The sequence below is a fragment of the Pogoniulus pusillus genome, chromosome 37 (assembly GCF_015220805.1).
Source record: "Pogoniulus pusillus isolate bPogPus1 chromosome 37, bPogPus1.pri, whole genome shotgun sequence".
Lineage (NCBI taxonomy): Eukaryota > Metazoa > Chordata > Aves > Piciformes > Lybiidae > Pogoniulus > Pogoniulus pusillus.
Genome location: NC_087300.1, coordinates 1,253,553 through 1,268,672, shown reverse-complemented (window position 1 = coordinate 1,268,672; position 15,120 = coordinate 1,253,553). Strand labels below are relative to the sequence as shown.

The 15,120-nt window shown below is 58.2% G+C and overlaps 1 long non-coding RNA gene across 3 annotated transcripts; it reads right to left on the bottom strand.

Annotated features, from left to right (window-relative positions):
- Positions 1 to 3,252: 3,252 nt before the first annotated feature.
- Positions 3,253 to 14,887, bottom strand: LOC135190791 (uncharacterized). 3 transcript variants are annotated; one of them, XR_010308629.1, is made up of 4 exons: positions 14,585 to 14,887; positions 10,286 to 10,382; positions 7,199 to 7,557; positions 3,253 to 4,125 (listed from the first exon to the last, which is right to left on the bottom strand). It is a non-coding gene; the product is annotated as an uncharacterized LOC135190791 (long non-coding RNA). The 3 variants fall into 3 exon arrangements; XR_010308628.1 differs by lacking the exon at positions 3,253 to 4,125 and having other exon boundaries at positions 6,428 to 7,557; positions 10,286 to 10,398; XR_010308627.1 differs by lacking the exon at positions 3,253 to 4,125 and having other exon boundaries at positions 6,428 to 7,557.
- Between the last annotated feature and the right edge of the window lie 233 nt (positions 14,888 to 15,120).

Genomic DNA, 15,120 nt, shown 5'->3' with positions numbered 1-15,120 from the left:
GCTGCTGGCACACACAGGGGGCACAGGCAGCACTGGGGGGGCAACATCTCTCATTCTCCTCTTGAAATGGAAGCTCTGGGAGGTTTTAGTGTTGAGTTCTGGTAAGTGGCTCTGAGTCACCTTGGAAAGGCCTCTGCAGGTGACTCAACCTGGGAGGGAAAAACAACAAACAAATCCCAAAGGCACATTTCAGTCACCCTTGGGAGGCACAGGGCAGGCAGGGCAGGTGTGGCACGGTGAGAGGTGGCAGGTGATGGTGACTCCAGAACCAAGCCAAGGCCAGGCTAGCAAACAGCAGCTGGCTTCCCCCACCAGCCTCAGGTGGGAGAATCCACCCCAGATGCAGCTTTCCCCAGTTCATGAACAGTGCTGGGAGATGCAGGAGGAAATATCAAAGGGTCCAGAGCCAAAGGAGCAGATCACAAAGGGAAGCAAATGCAGAGCAAGGTTTGTGCCCAGCCTGGCAGCAAAAGCTCCGCTCCAGGCACCTCTTGAACTAAGGCTTTAATTTGCCACCCTGCAGCGCTGAGGCTCCTTCCCTTCCCCCCAGGCTAAAGGGACATCCCAACCCCGCACCCCGAGGCTGGCCCCGTGCGTCCCTGCGGGCACAGGCAGCTGAGCCGCCCCGGGGTGCCATGAGGGGAGGCTGGGCAGAGTGGCAGGGCGAGGTGCGGGGGGTGGGTGCCACACGGGGATGGGGGCAGCAGCTTCAGTTCTGCCCCACTCGAAGGGCTCGGAGCCCACCGGCCACAGGCGCTGCTGCACTCCGCGGGAGCGCTGCGGCGGCAGACAGGTCCCAGAGCCGCCGTATCTGTGCCCCAGATCAGTGCCGCGGGGCACAGCCAGGTCACCCCAGCCGCAGCTCCGCCAGCCCTGCCCTGCAGCCGTGCCCCCTGCAGCAGCAGAGCCCTCTGGGGAGCCCCAGCCCGCGCCTGAGGTGTCCCTGCGGGGTGGCAGCGGTGCCAGAGAGCCAGCCCCGTGTGGGGATGCTTTTGCACCATGGCTGCCCCCAGACCACTGCGGGGTTTTGCTTGAGGAACCAACCAAGAGAGGGTGAAGGGGACGGGGGAGCACCCCCAGAACAGGGCCAGGCTGCAGGCAGGACCCCAGGGCTGAGCATCCTCCCCCATCAAGTGTCCCCCACTCTGTCACTCGCTGTCCCCAGGGGCAGGAGGAAGCAGGGGAGTTTCTCTGCCCCCCCCCCAGCAGACAGAGCCTTCTCTGCTCTGCGATGTGGCAGACACAACAGGCAGCAGCTTCCGGGCCCGGGGGGGTCACGGCATAGCCCTCACGCACCCCCTGCCCCCAGCAGAAGTCTGCACCCAGCTGGGGAAGTCGGCGGCGGCTCTGGGGCGGTTTGCAGCCTCCAGCAGGCTTGGGTAGCCGCCTGGGAAAGGAAGATGCTGGTGGCAGGGAAGAAGTGGCTGGCAGTGCCCACTCCCCCACCCCCGGCTGCAGCCCCGGGGGGGGGGAATGTTTCTGCTTAAGGACAGTTATCTCCTCCCCAAGGTGTGGTGGGGGCCACAATGCACCGGGATGAGGATGCCAGGCTGTGGCTTTGCCCTTGCCAGCCAGGAGGATGTGGCGCTGGAGCCCCCCCATGGCACTCGGGGTGGCTTTTGCTGACTGTCACCCGGCTGGGTGCAGGGCGTTGGACTGGCCTAGATGAGAGGGAGAGAGGAACAAACCTCAGACCAGTGCTGGGTTTGCAGGGGAAAGTCAAAGGATGAAACACCACAGGAAAAGAAATTCCCACCCAAAATACCAGCACAACAGACCCCAAAGCAAAGCAGAGGGACAGCTTCTGATGAGGTCCAAAGGGCAAGCCAGGACCCCCCTTCTGCTTCTCCTGTGCTCCCCACAAATGGCCCAGTGACAGAGGAGCTGCTCCTGCTCCCAGCCCCACCACAGCAGCGAGGACAAACCTGCAGCACAACAGATCCCAGCTGGAGCCAATCCCCATCTCTGCTCTCAGGATGGATCCCCAGGCAGGTGATGTGGATCATGGAGTGAGGAGCTCTACCCCTTGGCACCAGCAGTCAGCCCAAACTGGTCCTGAGTGATGGCTGCAGTGGCAGCCACACAATCCCAGAATCCCAGCACGGTGGAGGCTGGAAGGGACCTCTGGAGATCATCCAGTCCAACCCCCCCTGCTCCAGCAGGGCACCCACAGCAGCTTGCCCAGGAGCACAGAGATCAGGGGGGCTTGGAAGCTCTCCAGAGGATCCATACATAAAATGGCAGGAGTTAGGAGGGACCTCCAGAGATCACCCAGCCCAACCCCCCTGCCAGAGCAAGAGCACCCAGGGCAGGGCACACAGGAGCACGTCCAGGTGGGGTAGGAAAGTCTCCAGAGAAGGAGGCTCCACAGCCCCTCTGGCAGCCTGCTGCAGGCCTCCAGCACCCTCACACCAAAGAAGCTTCTCCTCAGGTTCAAGTGAAAGCTGCTGGCCCCAGTCTGTACCCACTGCCCCATGTCCTACCAGTGGCCTCCACTGGGAAGAGCCCAGCCCCAGCCTCTTGCTCCCAGCTCTTCAGCTCTTGCTGAGCACTGAGCAGATCCCTCTGGGGCTGCTCTTCTGCAGGCTCTCAGCCTTTGCTCCTCACAGAGCTGCTCCAGGCCCCTCAGCACCTCCTCTTCAGGCCATGATTTAGTAACAGCCTTGGGAGTGTTGGGTTAGAGGTTGGAGCTGATCATCTTGAAGGTCATTTCCAGCCTAAACAAGTCTGTGTCTCTAAGAATCTCATCAAGCCTTGCAGCCACCACCAGGGCATCTCCTTGATCACCAGCTGAGAACTTTCCATTAGCAATGACTTATTGAAGAGGGATCCAACCCTTCTGGCTGGCAGAGCTTTATTGAGTCATCAGGAGCTAGCAGCAGCTAATGCAGGCTGCATCCACAGGGCTCAGGACTTCATTAGCCATGGATTATGATGCCACTGGTAATTAAATGCTCAGTGCTTTGAAATACAGCACAGCAAGCAGCAGTGGCAGCCCCTGGGCAGGAGGAAGGGATCAGGGAAGGCTCCTGTGAACCATCTGTGCCATGCTGCCCAGAGAAGACCACAGGGGGACCTTAGAGCTGCCTGCCAGTACCTGAAGGGAGCCTACAGGAAGGCTGCAGAGGGAGTTTTCATCAGGGTGTCTAGAGACAGGCCAAGGGGGGGTTGGTTTGGAGCTGAAGGCAGATCAGGGTTGGACTGGAGCTGAGGAAGAAGTTCTTCAGGAGGAGGGTGGTGAGAGTCTGGCACAGGCTGTCCAGGGAGGCTGTGGCTGCCTCCTGCCTGAAGGGGTTCATGGCCTTGAGCAGCCAAATCTAGTTGAGAGGTGAGAGGCTGGAGCAGATGATGTCTGAGCTCCCTTCCAACCTGAGCCATTCCATGAGACCAGGGAGGGGGTCACAAAGTGTTTGCAGGCAGGGAAGGGACCAAACCTTGCCCTGGTGGGGCCCAGGCTGCAGCGGGAGCGCTCACCGCGGCGCCACGGCAAACCCAAACCCGCTCCAGTCCATCCCAGCCTGCAACAAAAAGCCTCCCACAGCCACCACTCTCTCCCAAGGCAGAAAGCCTCTAATGAAAAGCCTCATTAAGAGCAGACTTCACCCCAACACCAGTAATGCAAACCCAAGCAGGGAAGGAGAAACCACAGTCCCACCCCCACGGCAGCCTGGCTGGGTTGGGTCAGTTGGGTTTGCGCTTTGTGTTTTTTTTTTCCCTTCTCATTTAGGCTTTCTCCTGCAAGAAGTCATTTTCCTTAATGCCTTGAACCACTCTGGGCACCACTGTGGTGTGCCTGTGGCCAGTGTGAAGGATGAGGAGGTCACAGCTGATGTGTCTTCCCTGGGATGGGGTTTCATTCAGTGGGGGTGACCACAGAGGCTGACGGAGGAGCCCAGCAGCACTGCCCGCTAATTGCTTTAGTGTTCTGCTGGTACCACCACAATTTCCCCTCCTTGGTAGTGGGATTTTTCTGCTCAACCCAAGGCCCTTTGTCAGGATTGGAGGGAGCTGTGGCTTCATGATGTAAATATGGCTCCTCCTGCCTCTTTGCTCTTCCTTCAGTGCTGGGTAGAGGGAGGCAGCCCTGCGCAGGAGACGCCTCGGTGCCGGGTGGGGGTCTTCAGCCTGGAGGGACACAGAATCAGGCAGGTTGGAAAAGACCTCTAGGATCATAGATTCCAACCTGTCACCTAACCAGTTAACTAACCCACAGCACTAACAACCTCATCCAGCCTCCTTTTAAACACCTCCAGGGATGGGGACTCCACCACCACTCCAGGCAGCCCAATCCAAGAAGAGAAGGCTTTGAGGAGACCTTGGAGTAGCCTTCCAGGATCTGAAGGAGAGCTGGGGAGGGACTATGGACAAGGTCTGGGAATGACAGGGCAAAAGGTAATGGGTTTGAACTGGCAGAGGGGAGATTGAAACTGGATATTAGGAAGTTCTTTGCAGTGAGGGTGGTGAGATGCTGGCACAGGTTGAGGGGGGTGAGACACTGACACAGGTTTCCCAGGGAGGTTGTGGAGCACAGAAGCACCCAACGTGATCTTTGATCACGTTGGGTGCTTCTGTGCTCCACAACCTCCCTGGAGGTGCTCAGAACTAGGATGGATGAGACCTTGAGCAACCTGTTCTAGTGGGAGCTGTCCCTGCCTATGGCACAGGGTGTTTTGGAACTGGCTGAGCTTTGAGCTCCCTTCCAACCCAAACCATTCTATGATTCTAGGTGACCATCACTGCCTGGGGGACCTCCAGCTCCACCCCCCACCACGGTGAGTGGCTGTGAAGTGACTTTGCTGGTGGCAGTGCTCCACAGCTTAACCCACTGCAGAGTGTCACACTGAGCCCATCTCACAGGTGGGGCAAGGCAGGTGCTGGCAGGGAGCTGCCCAAGGTCACCCCACAGCCTGATGCACAGCTGGGAAAAGTAAAAGCCATGAAAGCTCACCAAAAAATGAGGGCATCTCTGGGGTGCTCACAGCACTGGCAGAAAAACAAACACCTCTAAGGCAAGCAGAGCTGAGCAGCCCAGGACATCCCTCCAAAGCAGAGGAGAAATCAAGCAAAGCCTCATCACAGCCAGGAGAGGGACCACAGGGACAGGGACAGCAGAGGGAATGACCTCAAGCTGCACCAGGGCAGGTTAAGGATGGCATTAAGGGGAAAAAAAGGGTTGTCAGGCACTGGAGCAGAGAGGTGGTGGAGTCCCCATCCCTGGGTGAGTTTAGATGTGGTGCTAGGGGACATGGCTTAGTGGTGGACTTGCTAGAGCAGGGTTACTGCTTGGACTCAATGATCTTCAGGCTGGAGAGGAGAAGGCTCTGAGGTGACCTAATTGTGGCCTTTCAGTATCTGAAGAGGGCTAAAAGAAAGCTGAGGAGGGACCTTTTTAGGCTGTCAGGTAGGGATAGAATGGAGGGAATGGAACAAAGCTGGAAATGGGGAGAGCCAACCTGGATGCTAGGGAGAAGTTCTTCAGCGTGAGGGTGGTGAGAGCCTGGCAGGGGTTGCCCAGGGAGGTGGTGGAAGCCTCATCCCTGGAGGTGTTTAAGGCCAGGCTGGCTGAGGCTGTGGGCAGCCTGCTCTAGGGTGAGGTGTCCCTGGGCATGGCAGGGGGTTGGAGCTGGCTGCTCCTTGTGGTCCCTTCCAGCCCTGACTGATTCTGTGACCTTGAAGACCTTTTCCAACCTCAGTGATTTTTATCATTCCACGACAGTCAGGCAGGGAACCCAAACCCCAGCTCCAATCCCACTCGAGGCCACTTGGAACCCTCTCTGCTGAGCTGGGGTAGAGCTTGGGGTGGGTTTTTTGTTTCGGCTTTGAGTGAGTCAAATCCCTTTGCTCTGCTCTGCTCTGCCTCTCCTGCTCCTAACCCTCACGTTGCGCCCAGAGCCTTTCCCAGCCGCCGGCACCGGAGGCCTCGCTGTGGTTTCCAGGGCATTTTCTGTTTAACTTGCATTAAAGTCTTACCAAAGAGTTACAAGTGCATTAGTGGTCCTGCTCCCAAATTGCTGTTCTAACCTTTGTCCCCAGCCCATCCATCTTGCTGACACCCATTAAAATGAGCTCATGGTGCTGTTTTTATGGCCGGATTAAGTGGTGGAGCTGGAGCTGGGGCGGTCGGGCGAGGGCGTCGCACTGCTAATGATTTCTTTATTGATCTTTAATGATTTCCTACATTAGGACAAGCAGCATTAAGCCTCGACAACATGCTGCAAGGGCCAGATTGACTAAATAATTCACTGCAGCAAACTGTGATCACATAACTGCACATTCCTGCTCTGTGTTAAGGAGCAGCGGTGGGAAGGGCATCGCTGCGTTTCCCTGGGAGGAGGCAGAGAGTTGTTGCCTCCCCTCAGGTTTCTCCCTGCTGCCCTCACCCCCCCCAGTGCCAGCCCACCCTGAGAAGAAACCTTCCCAACCCACCCTGAGAAGACACTTTCCCACCAGGGGCTGGTGAGCTGCCCCAGATCACTCCCAGGGAGGATCAGCATCACAGAATGGTTTGAGTTGGAAGGGACCTTAAATATCAGCCAGTGCCAACCTTCTGCTGTGGGCACAGGGGCACCTCCCACAGCCCAGGTTGCTCGAGGCCTCACCCAGCCTGCTCTCAAACCCTTCCAGGGGTGAGGCATCCACCACTTCTCTGGGCATGCTGTTTCCCAGTGCCTCAGCACTCTCATAGTGAAGAACACCTTCCTGTAACAGACTGTCACAGAACCACTTCGGTTGCAGAGGACCTTTAGGGTGGCAGAGGGGTGGGGCTGGATGATCTTTAATGTCCTCTCCAGCCCAGACCCTTCTGTGACTCTATGAGCACCAAGTCCAACCATCCCATAACTCCACCCAGCCTGGTGCCAAGCCATGCTTGTCGGTGATTCTGTGGAGGTCTTCCTGTGCCACCAGCAGATAGGATGGCTAAAGGAAAGCTCTTGCCAAGCCCAGCTGTTGAGGAACACCTGGGACCACAGCCAGCATGGGTGTCCCTGCAGGCAGAGCACTCTGCCATGCCAGCCAGAGCAGTGCCAGGACCACAGCAGAGCTGTGTGCTGGGGGATGGCTGCAGCTACCTTGGGCCTGGAAGCTTCACAGCCCCAACCACCTCCTCTCCATCCATTTCCCAGCCACCAAGCCCTGGGGATGCCCTTCCACAGCTGGTTTTGCTGCATCTCTTCACTATTTCCTTGGTTCAACCTACCCAGGAGCTCCTTCCACCCACAGCACATTGAGGACTGAGGCCAAGATGGGCACAGCTGCTCCATGCCAGCCAGTGGCCACACAACCATCCCACCAGCCATGTGGCTCAGGATGTGTGGAGGGTTTTGGGCACTGGAAAAACCTGCCTGTGACCTTCAGCCTTGTGGGTCTGTGACCTCCAGGCTGCCTGCTGGGTGGGAGGCAGCAGGGACTCGCTGGTCCCACTGCCGGGTCGGTTAGCTGGGGAAAGCTCTTAGTGGTGTGGGTCAAATCCTCCTCTGGTGCTGGCATGGAGCCAGATGAGGCTGGGCATGCCACAGGCTTCATTAGCATAACTGGTTGCAAACCACAGCTCTTGACCTGCAAACAGAAATGATTCCTTCATTAATGGAGATGTCAGCAGTGGGGAACCTGTGGTTTCTAATGACACAGCCACTTGCAGCCAGTCCACAAGCAAACTGCTAAGGAAACCAACACCTGAAGCCTTCTCCCCTCTCCCCCAGCTCGGCACAGCCATTCTTCTCCCTTCAAATGCAAGGTGATGCCTCTGAGGTCCTACAGCCAAAGAGCTGGCTGGAAAACCCCTTCCTGATGCCACCACCAGCACACAGCAAAGGCTTCAGGATGCCACCTGTGGACGTTCTGGCTTGGTGACCCCCGCAGAGCAAGGCTGGAGGGGCACACAGGTGTGGGGTGGCTGCTTTAGGGACCTCTGTTGTGGCAATAAAGTGCTTTAATGATGCTGCTAACCCCACTGGGCCAGATAGGTGCTGGGGGAGTCACCAGTGTGTGGCTTCGCTGGGGGAGCTCAGTGCCTGGGAAGGATGTCCCACAAAAAAGCCTTTCTCCGAGCTCTGGTAGGGCTCTGCTGCTGCACAGAGGAGGCTGCTCCGAGCAGCCCAAATTAGGAGCCAGAAAAAGACAGACTGTGGCTCTAAACAAATAAACAAAGGCGAGCAGGAGCTCATTTGCATCCCTCAGCCAAACCACAGAGAGTATTCTCGGCTCAAACGCAGGGACAGCATCCAGCACCTGGCCTCAGCCACGCTGCTGGGGTGCCCCTGCCCCCGCCGTTGGGGTATGCACTGCCCCAAACCCCAGCCCGGCCCCAGCCTCTAAACCCTCCTCCGAAATCGCTGCCCAGGGCCATTTCCACCTGGCCGCGGCGCTGCTGGAGCTGTGAACGGCAGGAGCGGAGCCCCGCGGGCGGCGCTGGGTTTGCACCGTGCCAGGCAGAGCCACTGCAGCCTGGCACCGAGGGCAGCGCAGCAGGGATTTGCTGTGGCCCCATAGGAGGGAATCGCAGACTCCCAGCACGGTGGGGGCTGGGAGGGACCTCTGGAGCTCAGCCAGTACAACCCCCCTGCTCCAGCAGGGCACCCACAGCAGCCTGCCCAGCAGCACAATGCCCAGAGGGGGTCAGAAACTCTCCAGAGGAGACTCCACAACCTCTCTGGGCAGCCTGCTCCAGGCTCCAGCAGCCTTACACAAAACAACTTTCTCCTCCTGTTCAGGTGGCACCTCCTGAGTTCCACTTTGTGCCCCTTGCCCCTGGGCACCACTGAGCAGAGTCTGGCCCCATCCTCTTGCCCCCCACACTTTAGCTCTTGCTGAGCATCACTCAGCTGCCCTCTGGGGCTGCTCTTCTGCAGGCTCTCAGGCCCAGAGCTCTCAGCCTTTGCTGTGGCTTCTGCTGGACTCATCACCTGAGTGTCTTAAGGGTGCTTCAGAAATGAGAGGCAGTTTCTGGTCCTGTGGCCATGGGCAGAGTGGAAAATAGGGAGGGAGAAGCCTCAGGAATGCTCAGGAGACCAACCTCTGCCTATTTCACTTATTTTTCTGGGTGAGGTTTTCTTCCCTTCGAGGCCATCCTGGGTGGCTGAGCACAGGGCAGGGCAGCAGCACTGCAGCCTCAGGAAGAGAAAATGGGTAAGAAAAGTAACCCTGCCCAGCAGGCCAGAGTGCTGGGCAGTGGGACAGGCTGGGTGGGACACTCGAGTGGTTCTCTTCTGCCCTGTACCTGCTGCACTGACCTGGAATAAAACAGACTCTGGAGCAAACATCCCCTGGGCAGAGCAGTCCTTAGCTGCCGTTTGGGGATGGCCTCCACCAAGGGACTGCCTCTCTCCTGGGCTGAGCAGAAACCAAATCCCGTGGGGTTTTCACCCAGGAAACCCTCACTGGTGTGTGGGCAGGACAGGCAGGCAGGATCCCTGCCCAGGGAGGGGACAGGATGGTGTTGGTGGCTGCAGGAGCCTCAACCACGCTTCCCATGTGGCTTCAGAACCTTGAGCTGCTGCCAGCCGTGGCCAGTGGCACTGAAGCCACAAATGGCCCTGGCTCCTGGCTCCTATTGCCCATTGACTGTGGCCCCATGGGGTGCCACCGTGGTTGGGGACATTGATTGCTGTCGCCGTGGAGCATCAGTCAAAGCCAGGGTGAGCACAGCCTGGGCACCAGCACCACAACCCGGGCACCAGCCCTGCGGGATAACCACGTACCATCGTGCATCCTGCCAAGGGCCCGCGGCAGCAGCTGCCACACTGTCCGTTGTCCCCAGGGCCGTGCAGGGACTGGGCTCAGCCCAGCTGCAAGTCCCGTCCTGAGCTCTGGAGGAGCTCCCAGCACTCTGCAGGAACATCCTCGGCGCACCCAGGTGGATCCTGCGGTGGGGAAAGTCCCAGCAGCGCTCACCCGGAGTCCGTGGGAGCAGGACTGGGGCTCTCACCCCGTGGAGGTCCCATCGCAGTTTCACCAGGCACCCAGTGCCCCCCCTGCACCCAGCCGCGGAGCGTGGGGCTCTGTCTCCCTCTAGTGAGCAGCGCTCCGGAGCCGCCGGGTGCGGGCATGCGCTGCCCGAGGGCACCTCTGCGTGGGGCCGCAGCCCCGAGGCCAGCAGCTTGTCCTCTGCCCGGGCACGGCTGCCTGGGGGCACCGACCCCCGACGCCACCTCCTCGGAGCAACGCTCGCAGCAGCATCGCAGCGGCGCTCAGAGGGCGTCCGGCAGGTCCCGAAGGAGGAGCAGGTCTCCAAGCTGCCATCCCCTTAGGGCACGGCTTGGGCGAGGGACCTGGAGAGATCACCCACCTGAAGCGGCAGCTGGAGTTCATCTCCCGCGGCGACAGGGCTGGGAGAGTTGGATCGGGTCCCCAGGCACCTCCTGTATCGACTTTCCCAGCTTGTCCTGTTAAACAAATACCCTGGCAGGGGTCCAGGGTGACTTCTCCTTGCCTTGCAGCCTCTCCCCCTCTGATATATCTATTATTCATCTATTTGTCTATTATTCATTTATTCTCTGGGAATTTAGAAGCAATCCAAAAGGCACTCTTGGTCGTTTTGCTATAAAAGCATTTCTGATCCTCCTCCCTGCCAAGGCAAACTGGTCTCTCTTGCTTAAAATACATTAAGGACCCATTACAGGGCTGGGATCTGATGCCCTGCTTATATTTAGGAGCCTCTTTGGAGATTTTGAGATTGATATAAATAAACAGGGGCTTGCTGTTAATGTGCTCATTAGGCACAGGGTGGGCTGGGGTAGGGGAGGCAGCTCCCCAGGGGCCTCAGCGATAGGAGATGTTAATGCCTAAAGCCAAGGGACAGGACAGGCTCTGCTGCCCTGCAGCCAGGAGGGATGGTGCCAGGGAATGCCACCCCCCAGAATCAACCCAGGAATTGTTTTGGTTGGAAGAGGCCTTAAAGATTGAGTCCAACCAGCACAGAGTCACAGAGTTCATCACAGGATCAGATGCTGCTGGCACAGGCTGGCCACAGCCTTTGCTGGAGCAGGGAGAGCAGCAGCACAGGGTCAGGTCCCCGCAGCCCTCACAGCTCTGGGGTGGGTTCTTGCTTCTGTTTTCCTGTTCCCAGCAGTGGTCACCCCCTGGGATGGCCTTTTCCTGCTTCCCCCTTTGCTCCTGAGCCCCAGAGAAGGCTGGGCCCCAGCTCTGCAGGTGCAGCTCTTGTTGCATGGGCAAAGCAGGGCAGACTCTGCAAGGGTTCTCTTCTGCCCTGCCTGGGGAAACAGCCCCCAGCTATCACCCAAGGCTGCTCAGCAAGGCAAGGGCACAATGGGGCCATGGAGAACCCAAAACCTGTCCTTGGCCACCAGCTCGACTTCCCTGGGCTCCACCAGCCCAGCTCACAGAGCACAGGCTCACTGTCAGCCACCAGGCAGCCACCTCTCAGGGCTGTGCTCTGAGCCAAAGCCATCCAAGGTGGTTTGCAGCCATCCTACTTCTCCTTTAGAGTCTCAGCTCCTCTCCCACTTCCACCAGCAGCATCCTCTCTGCTCAGGGGCTTGGTGAAGGCTTCAGCTCACCACCAGCCAGTCCACCCTCCAGAAGAGCAGGTCACCTCTGAGCACCCCTCACGTCCAAGAGGAGCCCTCTCCACCCAGGAGGAAGAATGGAAGCATGGAATGGGCTGGAAATGAAGGCTTGGCCCCAGCCCTGACGTCAGCTGTGGGCTCCTCTCTTCCAGAGGGTGGGGGTCAGGTGTGCCCACGCAATGGCCATCAGCCGGGCACAAGCTGCAGCAGTACCATGCTGGTGGTGGAGCCAGGAGCAGCTGAGAGCACAGGGCCCAGGTTACAGACCCTGCCCTGAGCCTGCAGGCTCCCGAGATGAAAAGAAGCACTGAAAGGCCAAGGAGAGCAGTGGTGGCTGGGCAAGAGCTGGGACCTGCGCCTGCCTCTCATGCCAGCCATAAAACGCCTGTGCAGCCCCCGCAAAGGGCAGCACAAAGGGCCCAGTATGGATCAGGGCTGGGCCTCGGAGCAGGCTCCTGGCCCCAAAGGCTTGCTGGGCACACTGAGCTCTCCCTGGGTGCCATGCACTGACTTCAGCCCAGCCCAGATCTACTCAGCCTTGGCTGCACACCATAGGGTCATAGTCAGGGCTGGAAGGCACCACAAGGATCGCTCAGCTCCAACCCCCTGCCATGCCCAGGGACACCTCACACCAGATCAGGCTGTCCACAGCCTCATCCAGCCTGGCCTTAAACACCTCCAGGGATGAGGCCACAGCCAGGGCCAGGCAGAATCACAGAATCATTTTGGCTGGGAAGGATGTCTGAGACCATCCAAGCATTAAGCCAACGCTGCCAGGTCACCACCAAACCACATCCCTCAGCACCCACAGCTTTCCAGTCCCCCCAGGGGGATGATGGCTCCAGCAGTCCCCTGGGCAGCCTGCTCCAAAAGATGCTGATTGCTCCACTGCTGGAACACATTTAAGAGAAACCCAACCAAAATAAACCCAAACCAACCCAAAACTCCTCAACCAAGATGGAAAGCAAGCCCCAGGCCCCACCAAACAAATGCCAGCAGCATTCCTGAAGGTCCCTTCCCATCCCAACCACTCCACAATTATGGAAAGAAAGGAAAAGTTATTACTGGCTGCAAACTTTGAGGCTCCTGAGCAAGGCCTTTCATAGGTAATTTCTCTTGTAATTAACATCTCTGGGGCTAATGGATCCGAGTCCCAGGGCATAAAGAGCTGCATTGTTCGCAGCTCCTGCTCCTGGCTGCCTCGGTCCGGGCTGGGGCCACAGCCACTGGGAGCTCTCTGCTTTCATCTGCCATTAGCACCAACCCAGCTGCGGTGCCCAGGAAATGAACACTGCTCACTGCAGCCAAGTTCTGACCTCCGTGGGTTCTTTGCCACCCCATGACTTACGGGCTGGACCCCCCCTGCTCTCCTCTCCTGGGTGCATGGGTTTGGAAAGGCAGCGAGCGAGGCACGGCCCCCAGGTGCCCCTTTGCCCCCAGGGCTCCTGGCTGGGCAGACACAGGGCTGGAGGCTTGCAGCTCAGCACCTCTGTGCTGCCTCTGCCCTGCAGGAAGCTCCCTGCTGCTGTGAGTGTTGCTCTGGTTGGCACTGATTGTGCCATCTGGCTCCCCAGAGAGGCTGCGGAGTGTCCTTCTCTGGAGCCTTTCAAGGCCCATCTGGATGTGTTCCTGTGTGCCCTGAGCTAGACTGGATGGTCCTGCTCTGGCAGAGGGGTTGGACTTGACACACCCTTTGGGTCCCTTCCAACCCCTGACATCCTGTGAGCTGTGATCCTGCCCAGCCTCTGCCACCTCCCCTCCAGCCGCTGCTGGGGCAGGGCTGGCACAGGAACACCCCCAGCTGCAGCTCCAGTCCTCTCCCACTCAGAAGCCAAAAAGCCCAGGAGGAAGCTTTGCTCAACCCCAACTAGCCAAAAACTCCCACCAGAACTGCTGCCCAGGGCCCTTCCTCTTCCTTCTGCTTGCCAAACGTTTCAAGGAGCATTGCTCCCTGCAGCCCATCCTCAGCCATGATAGGAGTGAAGATGCTGGAGCTGGGATTGGGGCCACATCTTGCTGGGGTGCAGAGGGAAGCTGGGGAGGTTGTTTCTTCACAGCCTGGCAGACACTAAATGCCAGACACAGGCTGTGCTGCTCCCCTCAAACTGGCAGCACAGGAGTGGAGACAACCAGAGTCACAGGATGGTTTGGGTCAGAAGGGAGCTCAAAGCTCAGCCAGTTCCAGCCCCTGCCATGGGCAGGGACACCTCCCACTAGAACAGGTGGCTCAAAGCCTGATCTAACCTGGCCTTGGACACCTCCAGGGAGGGAGCATCCACAACCTCCCTGGGCAAGGGAGGACAATCTAAGGGCAGAGCCTGGAGCTGTGGTTTCAGCAGCACAAACAAACTCTTCAGGGAGGATCTCTCAGGATCACAGAGGCTGGGAGAGGACTTTGAGGTCATCAGGTCAAACTGTGGCCAGCACAGGGAGAAGGGGATGGGGATGCCCTGGAGGAAGGGAATCATGGAATCACAGATTGGTTTGGGTGGGAAGGGGCCTTTAAAGCTCACCTGGGCCTGCAGTCAGCAGGGACATCTGCAACAGGAGCAGGCTGCTCAGGGCTCCAAACAACCACAGACTGTTGAAGGGACCCTCAAAGCTCATCCAGTTCCAAGCCCCTGCCATGAGCAGGGACACTTCCCACTCTCCAGGGCTGCTCAGAGCCCCAGCCAGCCTGCTCTCAAGCACTCCCAGGGATGAGGCATCCACAACTTCTCTGTGCAGCCCATTCCAGTGCCTCACCACCCTCGCAGGAAAGAAATCAATACTCACCCAGAAGCTGAGGGAGAGTTTCAGCCCATAGCTGCCCTGCCCCTACAAGGACGAGGAGCTTGGAGCTGTGGGAGGGGAGCGCAGGGCTGAGGAGAGCCGAGGAGGCTGCTCGGTGCCGGCTGTGGCAGGAGGCTGGGAGCATCCTGGATCCCAGCAGGCAAAGCAATGCTTCACAGATGGATTTTTGCCTCCATCCTTGTGGCTCCTAGAATATCTTCATAAGCCACAACGTGCCCTTAATCCCACAACAAAATCAAGTCAAAGAGCAATTAATACTCTGATACCTGTGGCTGGCTGAAGTGATATAGAGCTGAAGAATTCTTTTTCCATTTCACTCCAACTGTGGTTTTGTTTTTTTTTCCTCTCCAGCCATTCTCTGGTCAGTGGTTTTAGGGGCACCAAGGTTCACTTTTGTGGGTAACCTCCACTCTTAGCTGTTGATTTAATTAACTCAGGCTCCTCTGCCTTCTTGACCATACCAACCCCAGCAGGGCTGGATTGCAAACACGAACCAAGAGGATTTCTCAGGGCTTAAAAAGAAACAAACCAAACCCAACCCCAAACCTGAGAGCTTGAAGAAGATGACTCTGAGCACCTGGGCTCTGCAGCTCCGCAGTGCTGGTTGCTTGCTCCTAAAGTCAATTAACAAGGAGCACCTGTGACTTGTTTAGCCTCAACCAGGTGTTAACGAAGTTGTTCAGCAGCTAAAGGTCAAGGCATGCCCGCGGGGGTGCTCCCGGAGGCAGCCCGGAACGGCAGCTGCTCTGCAGAGACCTCTGAGCGCAGCTCCTGGGCTGCCCGGGCAGAGACAGCCCTGGGG